At 39.7% G+C, this 24,460-nt stretch overlaps 1 pseudogene across 1 annotated transcript in view; it reads right to left on the bottom strand.

The window, feature by feature from the left end:
* Positions 1-24,460, bottom strand: part of LOC104402111 — a 154,802-nt pseudogene that overhangs the window by 45,651 nt on the left and 84,691 nt on the right. Inside the window, exon 8 of the transcript XR_719893.1 lies at positions 23,536-23,766. The product of XR_719893.1 is annotated as a kalirin-like (transcript). The remainder of the gene's footprint in view (positions 1-23,535; positions 23,767-24,460) is intronic.

Raw genomic sequence — 24,460 nt, 5'->3', positions numbered from 1 at the left:
AAGATTAGATATAAAATACCCCTTGAGGTGACAAAATTGTATATCCACTTAATAAATCAACACTACATGAAAAGATTAAAAGAAAATAAATTTATAAACCATCCACTGGCTATAACGCCCTATTTGAGTACTTCCCTATGTTGTTTCTATGCTTAAGAGTGCCACATGTCAGATTACATAGACCCTATCTAATCTTTAAAGCATTCCAGTTCGAACTGTTCCATAAACTCTACTTCTGCCATGATTCCCACAAGAAACAATCATGACTTTTTAAAGAATAACTTCCTTAACAGAATTTTCTGTGGCTCTGAAACCATGTAAACATATTTGACCACTCCAGTGTTCAATGCATTTCTTTTCACAACCATTTGTGAAGTCCATAAATGCTGGAATGAAAATACTGTGCTACAATTTCATTATGCATGGAGGGGAAAGGGGGGAAATACTATGTATGCATATGCATATTAAGAGACTAAGTGAATTGATGTGTCCCAGGAAGTTGGCAGAAGAAAGGATGTTAGCATGAGGCACTGATAATCCAATAGCCCTAACTATCAAAGGAATCCTTGGCATTTGAAGAGGAGCTAATATGCCATCTAATGATTTGCAAACATAGAGAAATATCACATCTTTTTTTCTATCATACAAGGCACAGAAAGTTTGCACTAAATGAAGAGCTGAGGTATGGGAATAACTGAGTGATCAAAGCAACAGCAAGAACATAAATGTGGATGGATTCAAAGCACTTACTCCCCAGTGAAAACAAGGCAAAATGTGAAGCAATTAGTCCATGGCAAATTCAGGAACAACTCTGAAAGGTCACAATTAAACCTGAAATCACCAGCACTTGTAAAGGTCTACCTGTCAGCATGTCTGGAAATATTCTCCCTTACCCTGATGAAAGGAAATGTCTTTAAAACTGGCGTAACTGTGTAATAATTCAAAATAAACACTTAACATTTTAATTGAGAGTGCAGACTGTACCACTTGCTCTACTGCTGAAAATTAACATCCTGAGATATAGTTAGCCATTGAAGTTATGGTGCCATAGTTCAAATAATTTAATTACTCCTTAAAAACATAAACAGCTTGAAGATGCTGTTCAAAATGCAGTTACGAGTGTTTTCCAAATTACATCTTCAAATTTCCTGTCTTCTATTGCCAAGCTATTTTTTCTTAAAACAGATAGAAAAAGGCCGTAAGTCATGAATTCTTTGGAAGGAAAGTACCATGCTACAGGTAGATCCATCATCTGAGGTCTTCCTTGGAACATAAAATTTATTTTGTAACTCCAGTATATGCCAAATCTTATTCTAGTACTCATTTACTATTGCAGTTCCACTAGTTTGAAAGCTGCTCAGGAGAGGGGCCAGGACATCCCTCCTGTTCTGTAGCTCCTCTAAAGTAAAGTCTGATTCTTCCTGACCAATATTCAAAAACAGGCCAACTGCTGTGTGGACACACTTTCCATGTAAGAGCATTTGCCAATCCAGGCTGCTGTCCATTAAGATAAAACTACAGTAATAAAACCATAGGTAGAGTTTGAACTTCAAGGTACATCTCCAAGCATGGGTGAAGCTGCCCCTGGAGTCACCTAGGAAATGCTCTAACTCACAGCTTCTGAAAGGGTTGGAATCTTGGTATTTTACCTTTACCTGCAGCAAATTCCCATTACACACCTTACTGACCCAGCCACTATTGGTGAGTTGATTTGGGTAGATTTCTGATGTTTCTTTTAGCAGTCCCATAAGAAGTCCATGGGCAGAAATAAATGAGCTGCTCTGTTCACTTTAATAGTAGCGTATATGGGACTCCAGATAATGTGCATGTGAGTGTAGGAGGTGAGAAGGCGGCTCCCTTTCTTTTCTGGATGGAGATCCATAAATCTGTGTTTAATTCCCAGCTAGTAAAAGTTTATACAGCACCAGGCTCAAAAGCATTAAATGTTTGCTAGGAGCCTGTTAACAGAGGGAGAACATAAACCAAATGCTCAAGAAGCACATTTGATGTCAACAACAGTTTTTGGTGGGAATGCTGCAGGTTACATGTAAGTGTTAAAAAGAAGATGCTAATATCTCTTTTTCTGTTTCACCTAGTTTAAGATCAAAAGTGGTAGAAGCATTATTTTCTTTCTAACATGATGTGCGTGTCCTGTTTCCTTATCTCCTCAGGGGCACAATTACACACCCAGCAAAATAAGTAGCAAACCAAGGTCACCAGGAAAATTAAATAAAACTCCAGCAAAATTACAGCAGGCTGACTGTGCTAGCTATTACAGTTATTATATGGCTGGATAACCACAAGATTCAAAATGCTAGCGGGAGGAAGAATAGCCATAACTGTCCCTGTTGAATGATCTGTGTAACTGCAAAAATAATAACAGTGGCAATTTAGAGAGTTTTCATCTGAGTACAGCATCAGGAAACAGGTGCTTCCAAAGACAATTCCACATTCCATCTTCCTGATGATTGAACTCTTGCCTATGGGGAGCCTAAGACCTATGGCACAGCTAAACTGGCAAAATAAATACCGCTCAGGTGAGGTCAAAGAAAAACGTACTCCATCTGCAGGGAATGGTGATAGTTTGTATGCGACAAGGTAGGAAAACACACAAAGAAAGAAATGAAAGAATGATTTTAAAGGAAAAACATTGAAGAAGCAATCAGACAATAATTAAGCAAAGTTCTGGGATGATAACTGCTCTTCCTCTAGGCTGATTCGTATGATGGCACTATGGCAAGATGACTGCATTAGTGCAGTTAAGGTAAAATTTTTTAATAGCTTAAAAAATTAATTTGATTTTTAAATTAGGAAAAAACGCCAAAAAACCAAAAAACAACAGGCACTATTTTAAAAGGGCAGATTTTTTCAATGTGGGTCTTTGAAAAGGAAGCCTCTTTCTGTAGGTATCTTTCTTAATCAGTAAATGTGAAAACTAAGAAGCACCTCATAAGTTTATCTGGCTTTAAAATAAAATCTCCTTGGGAAACAACTTTTTCTCAGCAAGTCCCCAAGCTCTGGTCCTGCTTTACATGAATACAAAACATGAAAGTAGTAGTAAATCCATTACTTTAAGGAACTATATCCATTGTTGAAGTTAATTGAAAAACTGCACTTTCACATCTTTTAAATTGTATTTCTTATAACAGCAGTGAATAAAGACAAAATGAGAACGACTTGGATAAGAATCATAAAATCATTTGGGTTGGAAAAGACCCTTAAGACCTAGTGCAACCATAAACCCAAGACTGCCAAGTCTACCACTAAATCAGGTCCCTAATCACATCTACATGTCTTAAATACCCCCAGGGATGGTGACTTTACCACTTCCCTGGGCAGCCTGAACACAGAGGCTTACCTAAATGTAACAGTCACCGAATCCTGCATGAAGGAGATGAGAACTGTTAGCTGGTGATTAAACCATCATTATGATGCAGCATGTTGTGCTAGCAGTGACAGGACACTCCAACTTTTGCATCTGACCCAGGTCCGTGTTGAACTGTTTCATTGCTCCTGAGCGAGATGACCCATTGAAGTGCCTTGGCTGAGGGAATCATTAATCTTTGTTACTCTAAGACCCACTGTTGTTGCCATAGTGACTCTTAAAACTAGGTTATTCTGAAAACTGAAAATAAATTATACCGTTTTACACTTTAAACAGTTAAGAGTCAGATCCTGATCACAAACCTGGCATAACTCAAAGGGGTTAGATTAACTCTTTGGTAACTCCAGCAGAGTTGTAATAAATTCCAGAGCAATTCCAGTGAAGTACACCCAATTTATTCAGTTTTAAATGAGGCCCCATTTCAAATAGGTGCATAAGCATTGCTTAACTTTAAACACATGGATAGAGCCTCCAAAGTCTGTTAGGCTTATGCCAGTGAAAGGAAGCCAAACAGTATCAAGTTGCTACTATGTGCACTTTATTGCTTGCTCTTGAGATACTATGGGCTAACTAGAGTTCTGGTGCAATACCAGGAATTCATGTGACACTTCAAAACTTGTGGGTTTGCAATCTCATCACCATTTTCACTCACAAGAATCAAATCTTATCTCTACCTTTTCAGTAGCTGCTATTATTCCTGTTCATTATCTCCAAGGCCTTGAATGTCTGAAACTCTATTCTGCATTTGCCAACTATGCTTTTTGTAACCAAGAAGTGTAGTTAAAAGGTTCATGTTTCAGATCATGCTTTCACAGGTACTTTATATCCAAAGCTTATTTTAAATGTTTTGTTATACTGCACAACAACAAAATCCAATATTTTCTGTCAAAGCCCTTCAAAATCAGACATGCCTAGTTAGTCACACTGGCTGAGCCAGAATTTGCAACTACAAGACACACAGTTTTTAGCAGAAGATAATTCATTTCCTTACAATAGAAGAAGCTACACATCATATATGCATTTATGAGCAACATAACTCAAAGTAGGCACTCCCTTCTTAAGAAGTAAAAGGACCTCTATGCCATCAAGACAGCACATTTGCCAGAGAGGTGGCAATCTCTGGGTGGAGGCAAGTAGTCAGTTGGGGATTGTCAACTTCTATCCCTTGGAATTACTGCTGCTGGGGCACACTGTTTTGTGCAGGCTGGCATGGCCAGCTACCAGGCCCTTCAGGAGAATTTTATGTCAGCAACAGCACCAGGGATGACAAAACAAACACTAAGAATCAGAATAAAAACAAAACTAAAGATCCCCCAAACCCACAACAAGTCTCCACAACGAGACTTACTAAATCTAATCATCTTTAGTGAATAAAATGCACACCAAGTCTGACTTAAATTAAAATATAGTTCTTCATTGCATTACAAATCATTCCTGAAAATAGATTTCTTTTCCCTCCTATCCCTGGCCCTGTCACAGCAGGGTAATGTCAAGTAAAGGTCTAGCTGAAAAAATACACCAAAATTCAAAGGAACTTATCCTCTGGCTTTTCCTGCTATTATTAATGGTTTATAATAGAACCCAAAACAAAACTCAGACATTCTTATTTGTGTTTTTTACCTCCTAATAAAAACTTAGCTCCCTTTTTTCACTTCTTTCTTCATTATAAGTTGGTGGCACAGTATTTAAAAAACCACAGTTTTTTGAAGAAGGGGATCACACCTCATGTTTAAAGCAGAAACATCATCTTTGGCTCCCATGAGATTATTTTTAATTTCAGAGACATCTATGCCTGATTCTAAAACTCACATCTTGTTCCCATCAAAATCCATAGCAAAGTTTCAACTGACTTTGGTAAACATAGATCAAAGCCCCCTTGTTTCTAAAGGTAATAAGCAGGGACTAGTTATGCATCCAGCAGAATCCGAGCCTCCAGACACATGCCTGAACACCATGTTCTAGTTCTCATTCAGCAACTTCCAAGCAAATGTAGTTCATATGACAGCATGTTACAAGCTGCATAGGTTAATGCAGATAAGTGCACTCCTAATGTACAGATACAGCTCTGCTAATGCAGTTCAGTAGCAGTGTAAGGGAACTGTTCACTCTCTTTGGTTAAGCATGTCAAATTATGCAGGCGTTCTAAAAAATAAGCAAAAAGCAAGAAGGCTTTCACATCAAAAAGTAGACTGGAATTCAAATGATTTGGTTCAATGCCCAGCACTGCAGTTCAGCAAATGACTCAACTTCCCTGCCTCCATTCTCATTTCTAAAATGACATTAACCACACTTACAGTCAAAACAAGGAAGACTGACAAAGTGTTTGGAGTGAAAGCTGCCTTTTACTTTAAGTTTTTGCATCCTCTAGCATTATGTGGCTCCAAATCTGGGGATTGAAAGAATCTTTTCCAATACAGGAACATACTAATATAATAAATAATAAATATCACGGCAGCAGTACAAAAATGAGCAGGCAATCCATTGAAAGGTGGGGCTTTAAGATTAGGTGTAAGCTGCTCCAAATTCACAGGGTATAAATGCCTAACTTCTGAGGATACAGCTGTAAATCCTGAAATTCCATAGCTTGACCTGTCTGTGTGGCAATGACTAATTAATTTTCAGAAAATAATATAGCCAGCCAACCAAGGTTTCTGTATTTAATTCAGCTCAAACAGTCAATCATAAGACTCTCTTCGAAATTGGTTTGAGACCTAATCAGTGTATCCCACCATCACCAGGCAAGCAATCTGAGGTTTCATGGATCTGTGGTTGGTTCATTTGTGGTTTGTTTTTTTAAAAGAAAAGGTGGAATTAAGTGAACAGAGCTACACTCATTTAGAGACCGAGGATTGGATGAGAAAGGTGGATTTTCATACTTCAATCCTTTCTTAAGGAATATCTCTCTTAAAATGCTATAATAGACAACCTTTCCTGCCATTAGTCAAAAATTTGTCACCTCCATTTTGTGTTTCCTTTTCACCACAATTCCTCTGTGTGGTATATATAAACCGTGCCTGGGTCTCTTTCAAAAGCCAGAGAACTAATGCAACTGCTATTAAATATGATTTTTTAATCACTCCCTACTTTTTCTCTCTAATTGTAGTTATTTCAAACACCAGCACATAATTAAAGAAGTCTTTTCAAAACAAAAAAACACATAGTCCTGTTTGCCCTTGGAGGGAAAAGTAACCTTACAGACCTGTCAGTATTTTGCTGTGTAGTGCAACTAAATTAACGAGTGGAATTAAATGCAGAGCCAATTACAACATTTAAAAAACTATCTTTATTCCCTTGTCCACATTCAACCAAAAAAAATCTCCATGAAATCAGATTGTAGGTGTTTTTATAAGCTTCCTACACATTATGTGAAAGCTTCACCTCTGCGCAATTTCTCATTTTAACAACAAAAATCTAATCTCTGCTGTTAAAAAACCCTCTAGTTTGCAAAAAGCAGAACATCCATGTTCTGTTCCTTTCAGTGGGGACAGCCTTGCAAAGCACAGCCGATACTAGTGAACGCATCTGAGTAAACTACACAACTGCCGAGACATGTGGTCTACCAATTTAGAAGAGTGTCAGAAAAGTGCTGAATATGCAGAAATATAAGCACATAGTCTTTTCAAGACTCCTCCCTGCTTCTAGCACCCACAGATATCCTACAAGCCCATCTGGAAACAGGAGTGTAGGAGTTTGTCCAGACAAGATAATCCCTGCAGTAGGATCATTGCTCCTCAACAGTTTCTGCAGTGGAAATCACTACAAAGTAAAAGGTCCTCCTGGCCAACCTGTTCTTAGCAGCTTCTGTTGCTAAAGTATGGAAAAAAACAGTTGTGAAAGGGCTCCAGAGTGAATGGTATGACTAAGCAAAGATATCCTAAATATCTTCAGCAATGGCCTGAGCACCAGCAGGACTGTTCTCAGCTTTTCTAGCAGAATCTCAGAAGTTCATGATGACTTCCTGGTTCAGGGCTTAACACGAAGTAGCACTGCTCTTCCATTCCTCACCCCACCCTAAGAGCTTTCACATTACTGTAGACTGGCTGCTTACTTCATGCAATGTGTGCATGGTCTGCCACACAGCTGCTCCAGTGTAACAACTTACCTTTTCACAAGCTTAAATGGCAAAAATAACCTCAAGTTGCTTTTGGCAGATGGCTATTAGTACTTGTACGGTTCTTCACATCTATAAACATTTTACAATGGAGAATATAGTGTGTTCTGGCCCCATCCACCTTCACTCTATGTAAAAAGCTGATCCCAGCCCTAGTAATTCGTGAGATGCAAGATTTAATCATGTCTCTCTTGGGAACAGCATGTTCAATTCAGGGCTCTGGCAGAGCTGACTGGGTGTAGGCTGGGCATTTTCAGAGCAGTACTCACCCATTTCCTCTGAGCATTGGCTGAGGTCACAGAGCCCCAACCTGCTCCTTCACTAAATGCTGCCATCTAGGATGCAAGCTCACCAAAAGGAGCGGGGATACACATGCCTCTCTTAGCCTGAGAAAGAACTTACTTCACCTAAACACTGCATTCCTTTAGCGAAGTTCCCATTCATCAAATGTATCCCACTTATCTTTCATTTTCTTGATTAAATATTTTACTTTATAAAATTTGGCAACTACCTCTCTAAAAACATTCCAAGTAAGAGAACAATAGACAGACAAATGAAGAACTAATGTTTCTTCCTTAATGCCTGGATTGTTACTAATGTTCCCAGAATATTATTTTTAAGGAAATAATAAAAAAATATATCTTCAGGTTAAACCCCTGTTGTATTCTTTAAATTCTGAACTTCTTTTAGAGCAAGTTTCAAAGCCCTGTGTGGGTGGAGGAGCTATAAATAACCACATTCGTGCATGTTCCTTCAGTGCAACACACAGAAAATGTGCTCTGCATCAGCATAGAAAGATGCTGCTGTGCTCTGCATGAGGCTTTTCAAGGCTGGCAGGTAGATTATTTCTTTTGCAGTTATGCTGCTGGTGTTGCTGTTTGTGTCTATTGTCCAATGCTAAGAAATCACACCTGGCAATTAACTGTAGTGTGATGAATTAGCAATACAACTAATCAGATCTGCCACTCCCTTACCAAAAATGATAGTCATAAATACAGAAATATTTTCTTACCTAGGCCATATAGAAGGTTCTGGTTGTTGCCGAGGCACTAGTTAGAATAGTGATTTTGCTCCTTCTGAGACTAATGTGCCTTCCCCAGGTCTCTATTTCTTCTCCCATGTTCATCCTTTCAGATCAGTTTTACAGGGCACAACTGTTGGATCAGTCAGGGCTGAGGCCAGGTCTAGTCTTAGGACTGTCTCCCACAGTCTGGGTGGTTTGCTGGGACATAATCAGAGCTTTCTAGAAGAATATCCCAGGTCTCTCACAGCTCCAGGGAATCTGAAGAAATATGCGTTCCAGGCAGAATGAGCACAGAAGCAAAGGCAACCTGAGAAGCTCTTGATTTTTTGCTCAAGCAAACCTCCCTTTCATTTTCCTTTATGATTCTTTCCACCACGCCATTTGTGGTCTTGAGCTCCTAGGAAAAGGAATACCTGAATACACTCATTATCTGGCACAGCTTCTTCCTCTTGTGCACTGAAGCAGGGGATCTCTATAGCTCTTCAGCACCAACAGGTGAAACAATACCCTAATTATTAGAAACCTCTTGTATGCTGAGTTAACAACACTCATGAACTATGCCATGACCGCATGCACTAGATAGCTGGGTTTTTTTTAATTCCTCTAATAATTATTTAGTATCTTATGTTTCCTTCTACCTCTAATAACTCTGTTTTTCATCTCTGGCACCACGCCAACAGAACAGCAGCATTTTAAGACCTGATAGTAAGTAGAAACACCTGCAGGACCCATCTGATTTAGATTTCTGATTGAAAGCTCTGGTTTAGACTTCTAAGATGTTGATCTCCAAGTGGTTGTTACTAGTGACAGCTATCATCACAGCTAATTTTCATGTTCATGAGCACAGCACCACAGTCCTGATTTTCATGTTTGTGAGGAAAAGTATTCCGATCCTATAGAGCCCTTTGTGGCTTGCAAAGTATTTTCCTTGAAAATGTTTGCTTCACTGTTTTTTCTCAGAGGGACTGCCCAAAATGTAAAAGGTCCCCAAGAAATACAGTGAGTACACAGGAGTTAAAAAAGGAGCTATGTGAACTCTTTAGGGGAGTACATTATCCTCAAGTATGTAAATAGAGCAATCACTTTTAACTCTGACAGTGACAGATGTGCCTATGGGCTTCAAGAAACAAAACAAAACTAATGCAGAGTGGATAAAGATTCAGAAAAAAAAGGACACTTCTTCACAATTCCAACCCTGATCTGCTTTATGGCCCCTTTCGGTGACTCAGCTTCCCCGTCTGTAAAACAAAGAAAGAAATCCACTGATAGAGCAATGTCAAACTAAGATAATGACATAATTTCTGCTACTATTAAACGTTCAGTAGCAGCCACTAAACATTCTGGGGGAAAAAAAAACAACTCAAACCCACAACAAACCCACAAATAAAACCCTGAACACATTTACTATGTGGTTTTTTCAGCTCCAGCTGTAACCAGTGCATAATTGTGTCAGTGTAGGAAGAAACATAATAGTATAATGGTAAGTTGGGTAGGCACCTACCTTGGGAAATACACTTCTTATCTACTCAGTAGAAAAAGAGCAACCTACATGACTGGCTCCTAATTTCAGTGCTCTGGGTCACTGTCTAGAACTGCTACCACTGTACTAACGCAAGATTGCACTCGTAATTTAGACATTACTGTCCACAGTTTGATAGTATCAACCTACCTAAACCGTTACTAGTTTAAACAAGATGTTTAAAGGCAATTAACAGTTAGAAGAGACTGATAAAGCAAGGATGAGCTTTACAACTGAGTACTCTTTAATAAAAGTGCTATGATCCAGGCCCCTGTAGGCACTCCTCACTGTGCTCATGTTCTCCGCTTCACCACAGAGAAAACTGCTGATTGACCAGGATATAAAATAAAGCGCTGCTTTAGGTTACTGGTGGGAATGGTGATTTATTCATCTTGGTTTAACAAGGCTTAAAATCACAGCACACAGCAAAGACAGGTTTAATAAGAGAACAAATTCCATCTGGGAAAAATGGGTTTTGGTACATAGTCTCATTTCAAATAGGGAAACTTAGCAGGATGGCACAGTTCTGCAGTAGTCTTAAACACCCCTGCCAGGTCAGAACCCTTTGGGGATGAACATTATGCCAACACAGAACCATAGATTCACAGAATACAGGGCTGGAAGGGACCTTAAGATCATCTAGTTCCAACATGGGCACCGATGCCTGACACCGTGTCACTCGAGGCTCTGTCCAACCTGGCTATGAACACTGCCAGGGATGGAGCATTCACAACTTCCTTGGGCAACCTATTCCAGTGCCTCACCACCCTCACTGTAAAGAGCTTCTTCCTTATATCTAATCTAAACTTCCCCTATTTAAATTTGAACCCATTACCTGTTGTCCTATTGCTACAGTCCCTGATGAAGAGTCCCTCCCCAGTATCCTTGTAGGCCCCCTTCAGATACTGGAAGGCTGCTATGAGGTCTCCACTCAGCCTCCTCTTCTCCAGGCTGAACAGCCCCAACTTTCTCAGCTAGGAAAACGTAAGCTTGCTCATATGGGGCTCTGAACTAATTTGAGACTGAGGCAAGACATGAAAGTGCAAACCGTGTGGGGAAGGAGAAGTAGGAGAACAAGGATGAAACAAAAGCCCTGAATGCCAAGAGTGGTTATTCTCCATCAGGGACTTTTCTAGGATCTCTTCTTTGTCTTTTAAATAAATAGCCTGATGTCTCCAACAGTTTCTCTCCCAGTTTAAGATACTCTTCTGTGTCAGGCTGTGCACAGGGAGAAAGGAATGCAGGTGCAAAGTTATGTCTGACCTCCTGGCAGGGCTCCTCTGCCACTGGTTCCTGCACAGGTATTCAGACCTGCACCACAGCATTTCTCCTGCTGTAGGGCCACTGCAACAGCTCTTCTGCTTGCACTGCCCTTCTGTCAGTCACTGCTCAGGCAAACCAGCTGCTCTTGATGCATGGTGTCCTAGGGCAGAGAAGTCACAGCTCAGGACTGCAAATGAGGAGAGGGCTAAGTTACTGTGGTGTGTGAGAAGCTTCACATATAGCTCAGAGACCCCATGCTCAGTTACACACTCAGTATGTGAGGTGCAGCAGAGCTGAAATAAAAAGCTGTCGTGGTTTAAGCCCAGCCGGCAACTTGGAACCACGCAGCCGCTCGCTCACTCTCCCCCTTTTCCTTCCTCCCCCCGCTCCCGGAGGGATGGGGAGGAGAATTGGAGGAATGTAACTCCCACGAGTTGAGATAACAGCTCTCCAGTAACTAAGGTATAATACAAACCACTACTGCTACCAATAATAGTGATAAGAGGAATAACAAGGGAAAAGGACACAACCGCTCACCACCCGCCGACCGATACCCAGCCCGACCCGAGCAGCGATCTGGGCCTTCCGGGTGACTCCCCCCAGTTTATATACTGGGCATGACGTGCTGTGGTATGGAATACCCCTTTGGCCAGTTTGGGTCAGGTGTCCTGTCTCTGCTTCCTCCTGGCTTCCCCTCCTCTCTGGCAAAGCATGAGACTGAGAAAGTCCTTGGTCAGAGTAAACATTACTGAGCAACAACTAAAAACATCGGGGTTATCAGCATTGTTCCCAGGCTGAAAGTCAAAAACACAGCACTGCACCAGCTACTAAGAAGGAGAAAAAATGACTGCTGTAGCTGAACCCAGGACAAAAGCCCAGGATGTTTGCACCACTCTGTACTCATTCATATCTCTATGGCTGATTTCTTCTGCATGTTGTAGCAGAAATGGATCCTGTGAGGGTTTTGAAGGGTGAAAGGCCAATGGCCTTACAGACTCACCAAAGGAGGCCATAGATAATGGCAGTGGGAATCTGTGGGGAAGCAAACAAATGGATGCCGAGTCACCTGGCAGGCAGGTAATGCAGTGATGAACTAGGACAGATGTGCAAGGAAGCAGGACCAGGCTTCTGAAAAGCCCTTTCAGCAAGGAAGAACCTTGAGCTGTTCAAGAGAAAAGAAGAGGTACCTAAAAGACTCCAGGTATGAGAGTCATGGGCAGAATAAGGGTCAGAAGTGGTTGGGGACTTCCCCTAAGAGCACCTTCCATTTCCCCAAAACTCAAGTTTTTTGCAAAAAACTGCTTGCTTTCTTGTTTTTTTCCTAGCTTGGTGGCTCCCAGAATATGGGATCCCCTCCTCCTGAACTTTCTTCTCTTCTGGTTTCCTGACACCTCACACACTTTGAAAACCTGAGGAGGTAAGAAAGCAGAAACGATACCCCAAAATACATTTTGATTGTTTAAAGTTACTTTTTGCTGGAGGGAAAATAATAATAAAAAAAAAAAATTTTGTGGTTCCCCTCCAAATTTTCTCCTGATTTGGGAAGGGAACTGTCTCAAGGTCAGAGTGTTTTGTACGTTGCTGAAGCCAAAAACAAAAGTAATATTCTCCATCCCTCAACACATGTCCCATCAAAAAAAAAAAAATCTAAAAGGCAGGAAAGAAACAAGTAAAGAACTATTAAAACAAGGGAGGAGAAAAGTAAAAGACCAAAAGACCAATGGACAGGCTTTATATACGTTTGTTTTGCATGTTTCCACATTTGAAAGACATTTTTGTTAAAAGCGAACCATAGCATAACATAAAAGAAAGTTTATAGCTGTAATAGTATACAGGAGTTTGAGCCAACCAGCTCTGTCTAAATGTGCCTGAAGGGTCACCCCAGCCTAGGCAATAGCTTCCAGAAGTACAATCCAAAGATTACAACTCTAAAAAACAAGCAAGAAACTTTGTGTAAGAGTTCTCTATGAGGAATATGAAACAAAAGAAGTTGCTTAAAAGTCTCCTGTGAGCTAAACCCCTGTGTTTACACAACTTCTTTTCAGTGCGCAACTTCTCTTCCAAGGACAGAAATACCAGAACTCTTCAGTCAGGTTGGTTAGGTAAGGCAGCTACCAAAACAAGGCACAGCCAACAGGAGAATCTAACAGAGCAAAGAACTGCTGCAGAACACAGCCATATGGGGAAAAGCTAGAAAAAGTAGTTTGTGGCATGGAGTAAGTTAGAGCTCCTAGAAGGAGGAAAAATAGTTAGTGGAAATGACTAGCATGGAGAGAAGCAGCTACCAGAAACAGTTCATGATGCCAGATCAGCTCAACATAACTTGGGCCTTGCTACCCAGCAAGACACAATAATCTCATGTCATGAGTGCAATTCATTACCAGAGGGGGAAAGTAACCAGCTGGCTGAGCAGCTGCTCTGTGGAGGAAAACACAGTGAAATTCCTATAGTTACACTATAGGAACTAGCTATCATTATCCTCTTTGTTGTCTGGTTAGGTTTTTTCTCACTTCAATGAAAATACCTTTTGTTGGCCATCATTCAAAAGCAATATGGACTGAGCACCCTGAGTGACAGGCAGGATCATGAAAAAGCTGGGAGGCCATGTGAGAAAATAATTGGCAGGAAAGATCAAGGGAAACAAATGGACTAGAAAAGAATGACTATTTTGGACTCCTAAACCAATGCCTAAAATAGCATATTTATTTCTCAGCATAACAGACTTATCTCAGTTTTAGATAGTCTCAATAAATCCTGTAACACTTTTTCATAAGGTGTAAAACTGGAGTAGCAATGACTGAGCAGGAGTTTGTAAATCAGACATCCTGACATGAAGAGTTCTAACCAAGAAGCTTTCAGTGACCTTTTGCAATTCACTCAAAAACAAGCTTTTAGAAAACCCATAATCCTGAGATGAAAGAAACCATAAGCAAGAGGTACTGCTATTATTGTTACTTCTTAAAGACACAGGGAAGAAAGTCTTCTGGCAGTCTAGCCTACATCTATTCAAAGACCTTATTTTTCTCCACGTCTTTGGTGATGATTACTCAATCTAGTAATTGCTTTCAAAAACTATACATATTTCTGGAGAAAACTCTACTTCATTTCTCTTCCTTCACCACTGCAGCCCTACTATTTTTGTAGGGCTAATCAGTAACAGACAAGTCTGATTCTTTCTCCTCCTTTGCTATGACAATGAGAGCCAACAATGCCTTTCAGAAACAATAAACTACACATCATATTTTCAGGGATGCTGACATGCAGACAGTCCTGGGATTGAAATAGACAATGAGGATATGATATACAAGGAGGATGATTCTGCTTCAGTGTAACAGCAAATTTTAGCAGTCCCCCTAGGACTGACTTGCAGTTTGCTACAAGGCAAATCGTGGATCAGAAAGGCACTGAGTGGCCTTGCATGATGGCTAGAAGTGCTCTGCACCACACAGGATTGTGTTCTTACATCTTAATACATCTCACCCAAAATTAGGTACTACAATGAAGGTCTTGTCTGAAGAGCCTACCTTATTATTTCCCTAACAGTCAACAGTAAGAGTGGGAAGCATCCAGGGTACAATTGAGATCTTAGACAGACTGAGTCATTCTCTGAAGATGCCAGTGTCTCTCTGTTGACTATAAAAGGAATCTGTGCATTAGGCTCCTGACTTGGATGATTCAGTTACACTCTTAAAGACAGGCAGGATAAATCCAGACCATCAACAGTTGCATCTACCTACAGAGAACTATCTCTATATCACTTTCTTCATACTATGAATTATGTCGTCTTCACCCACTATGAGGTATATTCAAAACCTCAATGAGTCAGTAGGATTTCAGAAGGTTTTCAGAAGGCCCTCTTAGAGATTCCTAAACTCTCAGTAAGAACCCAAACATTTGCAGTTCAAGAAATAGCAAAACAGACCATCTGAAAGGACTAGGCCTTGAACCTTGAAGGACAGACAGTTCTCTAAAGAAAAACACTTTTTGTGGCACAAAGTATTTTGTTTGGGGTTTGGTTTTTTTTTTTCAGTTCCTCTTCTCCCTTCAGTAGGTTCAGAGATCAAGCTGGCTGGTTCAGATTTCTTCAGATCCTATTTCCCAAGACAGCTGTGGAGCTCATCAAAGTGTTCTCACACTGCTGGTACATCAATGCTAAGTAAACTTTAGTTGGTAACTGAAGCTGATCCCTGAAGTTTGATATCCCTAGCACTACTGCTCTGTGTCTAAATTAAAAAATGATCATTATTATTTTTTAATCAGTGACTTTAAAAGCACAAAGAACAATTGTCTGCTTGGTTTAATAATTATATAGAAGAAGAAAGACACGAATGTTGTTTGCAGATAATTTCAAGTTACACTTTAAATCAAATTATGACGAGGATAGAGTATTGCTTATCAGCAACTCTTAAGGAATTTCTAGAATAGATATCATTAAATGAAAACGTAATAATTTAAACCTATAGCTCTTTGTGAAGAGTTTTGGTACAAAAAGTACGAGCTAATACTGATCTGTATTTAAAGAGCATAGTCAGAAGCTTAGAACGGAGCTCTCTCTCTCTCACAAGTTTGAAGTATTTACAGCAATTAACTTCTTAGGCTGATAGCCTGAGATATCTCTGAGGTGTTCTCAAAACCTGGTTACAGGGTGAGAACGTGACTGCCTGGACAGAGACACAGAGCCTAGCTCTATACCAACAGCAATTGTCTGTCTGAACATGCTCAAATATCAATGTCATGTATTAGCACTCCTCACTTGGGAAGAATAGATTCCTGTAGCCCTTTGAAGGGCAGATTTCTATGCCAGAGTCACTGGTAAAGAGGAGAAATGCATGTTATTTCTTTCAGCTGTGTTCTTTTTCCAAGAGCCCTGTCCTGTTTGGGTTGGATAACCCTGAGCACACTGTCTATAAATGCCCCATGTCTTTCCAAGCTAATGGAACTAGAGAAACATCCGTATGAAATCACCAGAAACTGAAAAAGTATGTGGGCTATATTCTCCTTCCTAGTATGGCTGCCATGTGAGGCAAATTAGCACAACCTGGTCATTGAGTAATAGCGACTGCATAGCTGCGCAGAGTGCTCTTATTGTACTACTCTGCTGCCACCGAGGCTTAGAGAAGCATATGTAGACAGAAGAAATAATCTGCAACTGCTGTATAATCCCATGCCACTGTGGGTTCAAATTAAGGAACGACAGTCATTTTTTAACAGTTCAAGATAAGCAACTAATCACTCAGCAAACCCTGTGTTATTTAAATGGCCATGTCATTATTAACTGATTTCATAATATCTGCAGGATGCTAATCATCACAAATATACCATCACTTTACTTTCAAACCGGTGTCAGTGCTGGTTACTTCTTAGTCCTCCTCAGAACATGAGTGGGGCTACAAAGCTCTTCATTGTTAGACTTGCACTCACATTGCCTGAAAACATGCCAGTTCCTTTGGCAGGAACAAAAAGAATGGAATGAAAACTGCTCTAAAGAAGCAGTTGCCAAGATGGTTTATTGCATGGTCTGTGATGAGGAGTGGATGGAAACAAACAAACAATTTATTTTTTTTTTATTACTCCAAACATACAATCCTTTACTGCATAAATAATAGAGCAGACAAGCACTAAATAAGAGACTATTAGAGACATAGCATGGGTTCAGACATGTGTACATCTTATTAAATTAGCCCTTTAGAGCTATGTGGGTAAAAGCTGTGTGATGATCTATCAGAGTTGTGTGGTGAGATATTTATATCAGATAATAAACCAGGTGGCAACACTGGCCTCAACAATTTCTGGAAGGACAGGGTCAGTGAAAATACAGGTATTTATCTCAATCATAGATAACAAAAGGTTGTTTTCTCCCATTTTATATCCCACTGGGAGAAGGTTGCCAAGTAATGTTACCAGTATTGACTCCTGAATTCTTTTCATTAATTTTTAGGGACAAGACAACCATAGTTAGAACCTCTAGCCACTGTTTAGTATAGGTCACATATACCTTCTAAGCTCAGAGCAAGTACAGCAGTAAGACTTTGAAAATGTAAACATGTAAGTGACAAACATTAAATGCATCTCATTACTTGATAAATTTACCAAAGGGGCTGTGAAAATTCTCTTGGAGGCTTTGAATTGTAATATTTTAATTAGTGGTCTGTCAGTGGTAGGTATTTACAGACTAAATCTGCTTAGATGGAACACAGACCATGTGATGTATTTTTGCAGGGGGCTGTGGCTGAAGTCATATGGTAGTAAATATAATCTTGACTTGATTATGATGTTCTTTTTTCTTAGCAGCTGTTTACAAGTAAATATCTTGTTTTACAAGACCTAGTGAAGGTATTACTGTAAACAAAGCATAAAAAGAGATATTTAGTCTTGTTTCTTCTGTCTTTGAAACAAACTATGACAAGTTGGAAAACTACAGAATGTTGAAGAACTCTTCATTGCTTGAAGTGATCAAAACAACTGAGTGTATGCATGCATATGGGGGTGTGTGTACAGACCTAATCCTCTCGTGCGAGAGCTAAATGAATCATGAGCTGCCTCAAATATCCTACCATTTTTCTGCAAATGGACTTATGTAGATCACGTGCATCACATGAAGTGTTCAGCATTCTCAGATAGTGTATGGAGATAGATAGATGTTGGCAGGACGTTTTTCCATATAAATGATGTCAGGATCATGCCCTGATCTGTTTTTTTGGCCAGTAAAAGCCAGACACATTACAATTTAAAGTGTTTGGTTATGAAGAGAGACAGCCTTTCCTCTGCAATACTTTGCAGTTTCCCACAACAATGGCAGCTGGTAAATGTAATGATATCAGTACGGCTGCATGGCCTTTTTATACATCACCAGAAGCAGATAACTGCACAAAAACAGAGCTATGTCCATTAATGTATCTGGACATGAAGCAAACAGAACACAAACCACAAATTTAGAAAAATCCAGGTGAATCTGACACTGGTCTAGCTTGACCTTTTCAATAACCAAGAGGATCTGAGACATCACTACAGCTGGTATGGCAACAGCCCCAGTCTTCTCAGTATGTACTTACCTTCTTGACAGTAAGCATTTGGTAGTGTCATCTTGCTGTTTGCAACTGGTCTTCATCTGACATGCTGGGTCTGTTCCATTTTGCCATGCAGAACCATCACAGCTAACTAAAGGCTTTGTACATAGTCAAGAAACTCCCATCAGCACACACAGTATCTCTATATCCACCTATTTTCAAGCTTTTCCTTTACAGGCAACCATCACAACCAAAGCAAAGCAAGAACTAAGCAGCACTGGCAGTGACCTCAGGAGCATCATATGCATCTGTGGAGGAAATGGCAGTCTGTGTCTGGCTAAGTGTTTGTGTGTATGTATGGAGATGACGGTAAGACTACAAATTCACCTGAGAAGGAATGAAGCCTTCAGAATAAGAATAGCAGTTTGACTGTTCTGTCACGAAAGTGCTTTAGAATACGAAGTTCAAGGCTTGTACAGACCATTTCAATAATGCATCTGATGGGTCTCTATTTTCCTTCTACTTTAATAGGTACACTTCAGGCTTTACAGCTTCACTTGAATGAGTTTATGAAGTGACAGAATGCAGACAAAATTCTTGCCCATATGAAACAAAAGGGATGGGGGAGGCAATGGGGTGAAGAACAGCATTATAAAATTACTTCAGCTGTTTCTAAGGCTGCTTGGTAACATTTACTCATGGTACAACCCTTATGCTACCCTTGCTGTTTCACAGTGTTCCTGTTCAAGGGGGCAAAGAGAACATCTTAAGGTGGAGAGATGCATGCAGAGGCATGGGTAAGACCATGGTAAAGCAGAATGCAATAGTGGAAAGCAGTGGAAATTTGAGACAATATGAGAACAATTTCAAATCTCCCCAGAAATGGAAATGCTATTAATTTACTGGTATATGGTCTGCAGAAAGGGAAGAGCCAGAGCAGAGAGGGTTAAAAAGGAAAAGCTACCAAAAATGGGCTGAGACATTTGAAGCAATTACAGAAGATCTGTATAAAAGTCAAAGGGATTTTTTTAATTCTCTTGCAGGACAGAATCTCAGTACCTCCTCCCTCAGCTGTATTCTAAAAGGATCAAACAGTGCAGCTCTTCCCTATCTGGAATGATAGAGAACTTCTAAAAAATAAATGAAGTAATGAAGTATTGTACACACACAGTAACCCAACATTTTAGTAATGATCCTAAATATTTCTGGTGTTAAGAGTTTCTTATCAGTTCCTGCCTGAGTAGAGCCTTGTAACAGCTCACAAATTGTCTTAACTGCTATCCCTTTTGTGTGAGTGGTGCTCCAGTTCCTGTGAAGGCTGCAAATGCAGTTTCACACCATTTATTTTCTTTCCTTCTTTAAAATGCCATATATTCATAACTCATTTTCCTTAGAACATCATTATTTACCTTGGTTCACATGTGCAAACTGATAAACTGTATTAATACATAGATGTAATAGCAAATAATCTTGCAAAAGGTCTGATGGTGTGAGGTAGTGATTACTTTTAATGATGTTTTATAGCACATTCCTTACACTGACTTTGTAACTTAGCAATCCAAAGTGTTTAAACTTTTTTCTTTTCCTACTGCACAGCTCGTATTTTGATTATGACATGAATAAGGATGCCTGACTTTCTATCTCAGAATAAAAAATATTTTTATTTCTTTTGATACATCATTTTTAACGTTTTCAGGTTTTGTGCAGTTCACACCCAGCTAGAATAGAAATTATTTCCTTGACAGGGTGAAACTATATGAGAACATAGCCCTGACCTGCAAGTAATGCATACAGCATGTAGTCGGGCCTTGCAAATGGTGCAAAATACACCAGGAATTATATTAATTAGCCCTGTTCAATATCCAGTCCAAAAGGCATACAATTGGCCTACTGAAGAGCCTTCATCCAGTTAACCAGTTTTTCAAGAGCTCTCTATGAACATTTAATATTCTATGCCTAAATACTTAATCCCTCTGGCAAGACTAACTAAAGTAGTTAGGTGAGGAATTATTGATCTCTTAAGATTCATAAGAATCTCTTCTTGGAGATGTGTCTTTACAAGAAGCTATTACTGCCATTAATGGCAGATGAAGAGAATGCAAAGTACTTCTGGAGACTGTATTAAGACCGTGCAGCGTAACAAATTCTGTCCCTATTCACATCTGCTTTTAAGACAAGATTCATACAGAACAGCTGACGTGAAAAGAAAGGTATAGATGAACAAGTGAGGGACTATAAATTCTGACATGGAGATCATGTTTCACCAGAACTTCTACTTCACTGCCTAGAGAGGGTGAGCCACAAGACATCCTGACAAGGAAAACTGCATCTGTGAGAACACCCTTAATTTTGATCTGGTGAAAAGGGAAAAGGAGCATCTTCCATACAGATACTACACTGTACATTACTTACCTAGAAGACAGCAAAGTCTAACAAACTTAAGGCTCTCCTGTCAAGATTTGTTCTCCCACATCTTTATTTTTTAAGACTTGAACCAGGAAGAACTCAGTTAAAAGTTATTAAATTTTGACAAGACAACTAATTATTAAAGATAAATGTTATTTACGATTAGTGACAACATACAGGTAGACAGCTTCACCCACAAACTGATGGACATTTAACAAAATAAGCATAATAGGAGTTGCGTGACAGATATATAGGAGGTGATTACTTAAAAAAAAAACAACAAAAAACAACCAAAACCAAACCAACATCAACATACTCGGATATCTTCCTCCTCCTCATGGAAACTACACTTCATATTTCTATTTAGCTGATAATTTCATTTATGACTTACAAAGCATTTATCTTGAATAGTACAGATGCTTAGTGAACAGCATGATTCATCTCTTCCTCTTTACTTTCTAAGTAGGACAAAGAGATGCCTCCAGTGTGTGCTAGGACAGAATCATGTCTGTCATTAAGTTGTTGCTTCCCAGATAATAACCACCCATTAAGAGAAAAAATTTGGAAGATTGCTGCCAATGGAACTCACACAAAGTAATGCTCTCTGGAGTGATTGTACTCCATAACTATTATTGCTTGTTTCTTTTTCTCTCACTAAAAGTCACAGTATGTACAAAAGACCTGTTCCTTTGAATACCAGTTACACAGCCTCAGTGCCTTCATATGTGGGAAATAAAAGTCTGAATGGTTTTCATAAAGAAAATTCATAAACACTTCTGCTGACTTCAGAAGATGTAAGAGAGAAAGTTTCGGGTTTGAAAGATTGAAGAATACCTAGGATAACATGAGTTCTTATTGACATTACGTACCACAACTGGAAAAAGGATAACAACATCAGAATTTACAATCCCTAATTTTTGAGATTTCAATCCCAGAATTGTATGAACTTTATACAGTTTGCAGAGAGTATTTTAATTGGATTCCAAGTACATGCTCTATTTAATATATAGCTTATGAATTTCATTACCATGCACTATGATTGCTGACACATAACAGAAGTGAAATTGCTTAAATTAAGCATCTGTTACATTAAGTCCCAGTTTTAGCTATATATATGGCATAAATATTTGTGTGGTTTTATAGGAAAAACTGAGCAGCTAAAAATTCTGGCAAACTTTTCAAGACTGTGAAAGAAACGGTCATAGGTATTTGTAAAGGATATCTACAGCTGTAGTTCTGTCTCTGCTGGCATACTTCAACTATGGCACTAACAGGTCCACAGATTTTCACGTTGAATAAAAGTTGCTTGTCTCCTGTCCCTACTGGTTCATGTCTGTTTTGCATGTGACAGCTTTGTCATTCTGACTCCACCTCATTTTTCACTTGGACAAAGGCAATGGCATAGAGAACCCCAGGGACATTAGAATGCTCCATAAACATGATTAGAGCATTCAGCCTCTTCATTTAAAGCAAGTACCATATTGCTACCAACATCTGCTTCAGGCTGTAATGGGGCCCTTAAACAAACCACACCATCCTGAATGAGCAGAGTCCCGTAACATCTGTTGATTGTGCTTGCATTATTTGGCAGCTACTAATGTGGCATCTCATACGTTACTGTCAGTTATGCTGCTGTGCTGGTACTCAAATGGATTCCTCTGGGAGAGAACAGTTATTCACCTGGAGCCTAAGTTCTCAGAGACGAGCCTGTACTGTATAAACCGTATTTCTGTGAAGTGGGGTCTGCACATTGGAGTGCGTGATACATTTGAGCCAGCAAATTCATTGCGCAGGCACATGGAGTCCATAAGTGGTAATAATGCAAAGATCATCTAAACACCACCACTAAAAGGTCTGTATCTGTACTGTTTCCACTTAGGAAGGTGAAATACACCACAGTTTGATTGCTTTTTACACCTGAAATTTTTTCCTATTCAACATCACTTTCTCAAGTACAGTAGAGTACCTACCGCTAATTCACAGAATCACAGAATGGTCTGGGTTGGAAGGGACCTTCCAAGGGAATTTTGGAAAGTCATTTGGGTATCTTGCAGAAATGGTATGCTGAATCTAAATCCAAGTGCATCTCATTGCAAAGTATGCTCAAGAAGCATTAATGCAGCTCTCACTGCCTTATGGCCTGCTGTACAGTGAAGGCATACCCTTCACATTTAGGAAACTGATCTTTGTTACATAGTTTCCAACCATATTATCTCACCAAAGCATTATAAAATACACTGAACATATGCGGTATAGTGGTGCTGCACTGTAGTCACTTGGTTGTGTTTTTAAGAAGCTACTGTGGAATGTACAACTAGAATAGCACATACAGTATATACACACCTGGAATTGCAAAAGCTGTCACAGCAACGACACAGCTGTAACAGCAACCCACAGTGCAAAACCAGTTTTTACCAGCAGTATCACACAGTAACAGTAAAAACAAGAGGAGTCCTCCTGGCACACCATCACCAGAGCTACACCACTCCTCACAGTAACAGATTGCTCAAAAATACCATTAAATTGCAGTATCTTAGGATCCAGCTCTGCAGCCCACAGCGCCATGGGTAGTTGCTCACTTGTGAAAAATTAACCACTGAAAATAGTATCATATTCTAGTGGGGAATGGACTGATCAATAATTAACAGGCTGACTGATGATTTCTAACATGAAACCAAGAGGTACTGAAAACTGCGTTAGGATTTTAGCATAGATATAGCTGCATGTTGGTTATGGGAATATCCTCTAGATGAGTCAGCAAACAACCTTTATGGCTGCAAAGAAAGGACCATTCTTTATCTCCTTTAGTAATGATATTACCTGTTGAACATCCTGCTGGAAAACACAGAGTTGCAGCCTTTGATGTAGCCGGACCTTTCTGTGTTGCCAGATGCTCTCTAGGCGCCGCTGGTGATGCAGGACCTCATGAACCACATCCAGCACCTGGTGAACAGCCTTGGAGTAGTTTGCAGTAGCAGTGAGGGATTCAGAATTCCCAGGGCTCAAGGGACGCTGTAGGACATCCAGCAAGGCTTTTCCATCCTGGCTTACCTGAGTGAAGAAACAGGTCTACTTCACTGCACTGGTACTTAAACATCCAATAGCTAACAGAGAACAGTCTAGCTGACATTTTTCCCCTGTGTATTTTCCTTATTTCAGACAAAAAGAAAGAAAGACCTCATAATATCTCTTTGTGACTTGTACTTACACATTCAGCACTTGCCTTCACTTCCTAGTGGGCCTGCTGTGTAACTCAGCAGGAGCACAGATACTGTACTGCTGGCACTGCATACAGAGATCCCAAGGCTATATTACAATCTGACATTCGGGCACTGAAAATTCTTGACATATACTAGTTGATGACAGGTAGCATTTGCACTAGTGGGCCTATTTTTGTGAGGAGGTGGCATTTTAAGAAAACCACAGATGGCAGAGTCATTCATATTCTGTATGATAAGGGAGAGTCCTTTCTTCATAGGATTACTAAGTATATATATACATTGAGACCTGTGACATTCCAATTCTGAGTTTCATTCAGTGACAGTGAAAAATAAAGTATATAATAGTGATTCTGTTCTTCCCCAGGAACAGCTCAGAGGGACCTATAGTCTCCATGTTAAATGGGGCTACAAAGTTTGCTGACAGATGCAAAGCCCTCTGCACATGTGCAATCTTTTTTGAGCATACTGAAACACATTTGCAGATATAAAGGCATCTGGGCATTAAAAAACCACAGAATGCCAGA

Source organism: Nestor notabilis, unplaced genomic scaffold, assembly GCF_000696875.1.
Source record: "Nestor notabilis isolate BGI_N333 unplaced genomic scaffold, ASM69687v1 scaffold8372, whole genome shotgun sequence".
In the NCBI taxonomy this organism is placed as follows: domain Eukaryota; kingdom Metazoa; phylum Chordata; class Aves; order Psittaciformes; family Psittacidae; genus Nestor; species Nestor notabilis.
The sequence above is the reverse complement of the archived record's forward strand: the minus strand, read 5'-3'. Positions and strand labels throughout refer to the sequence as shown.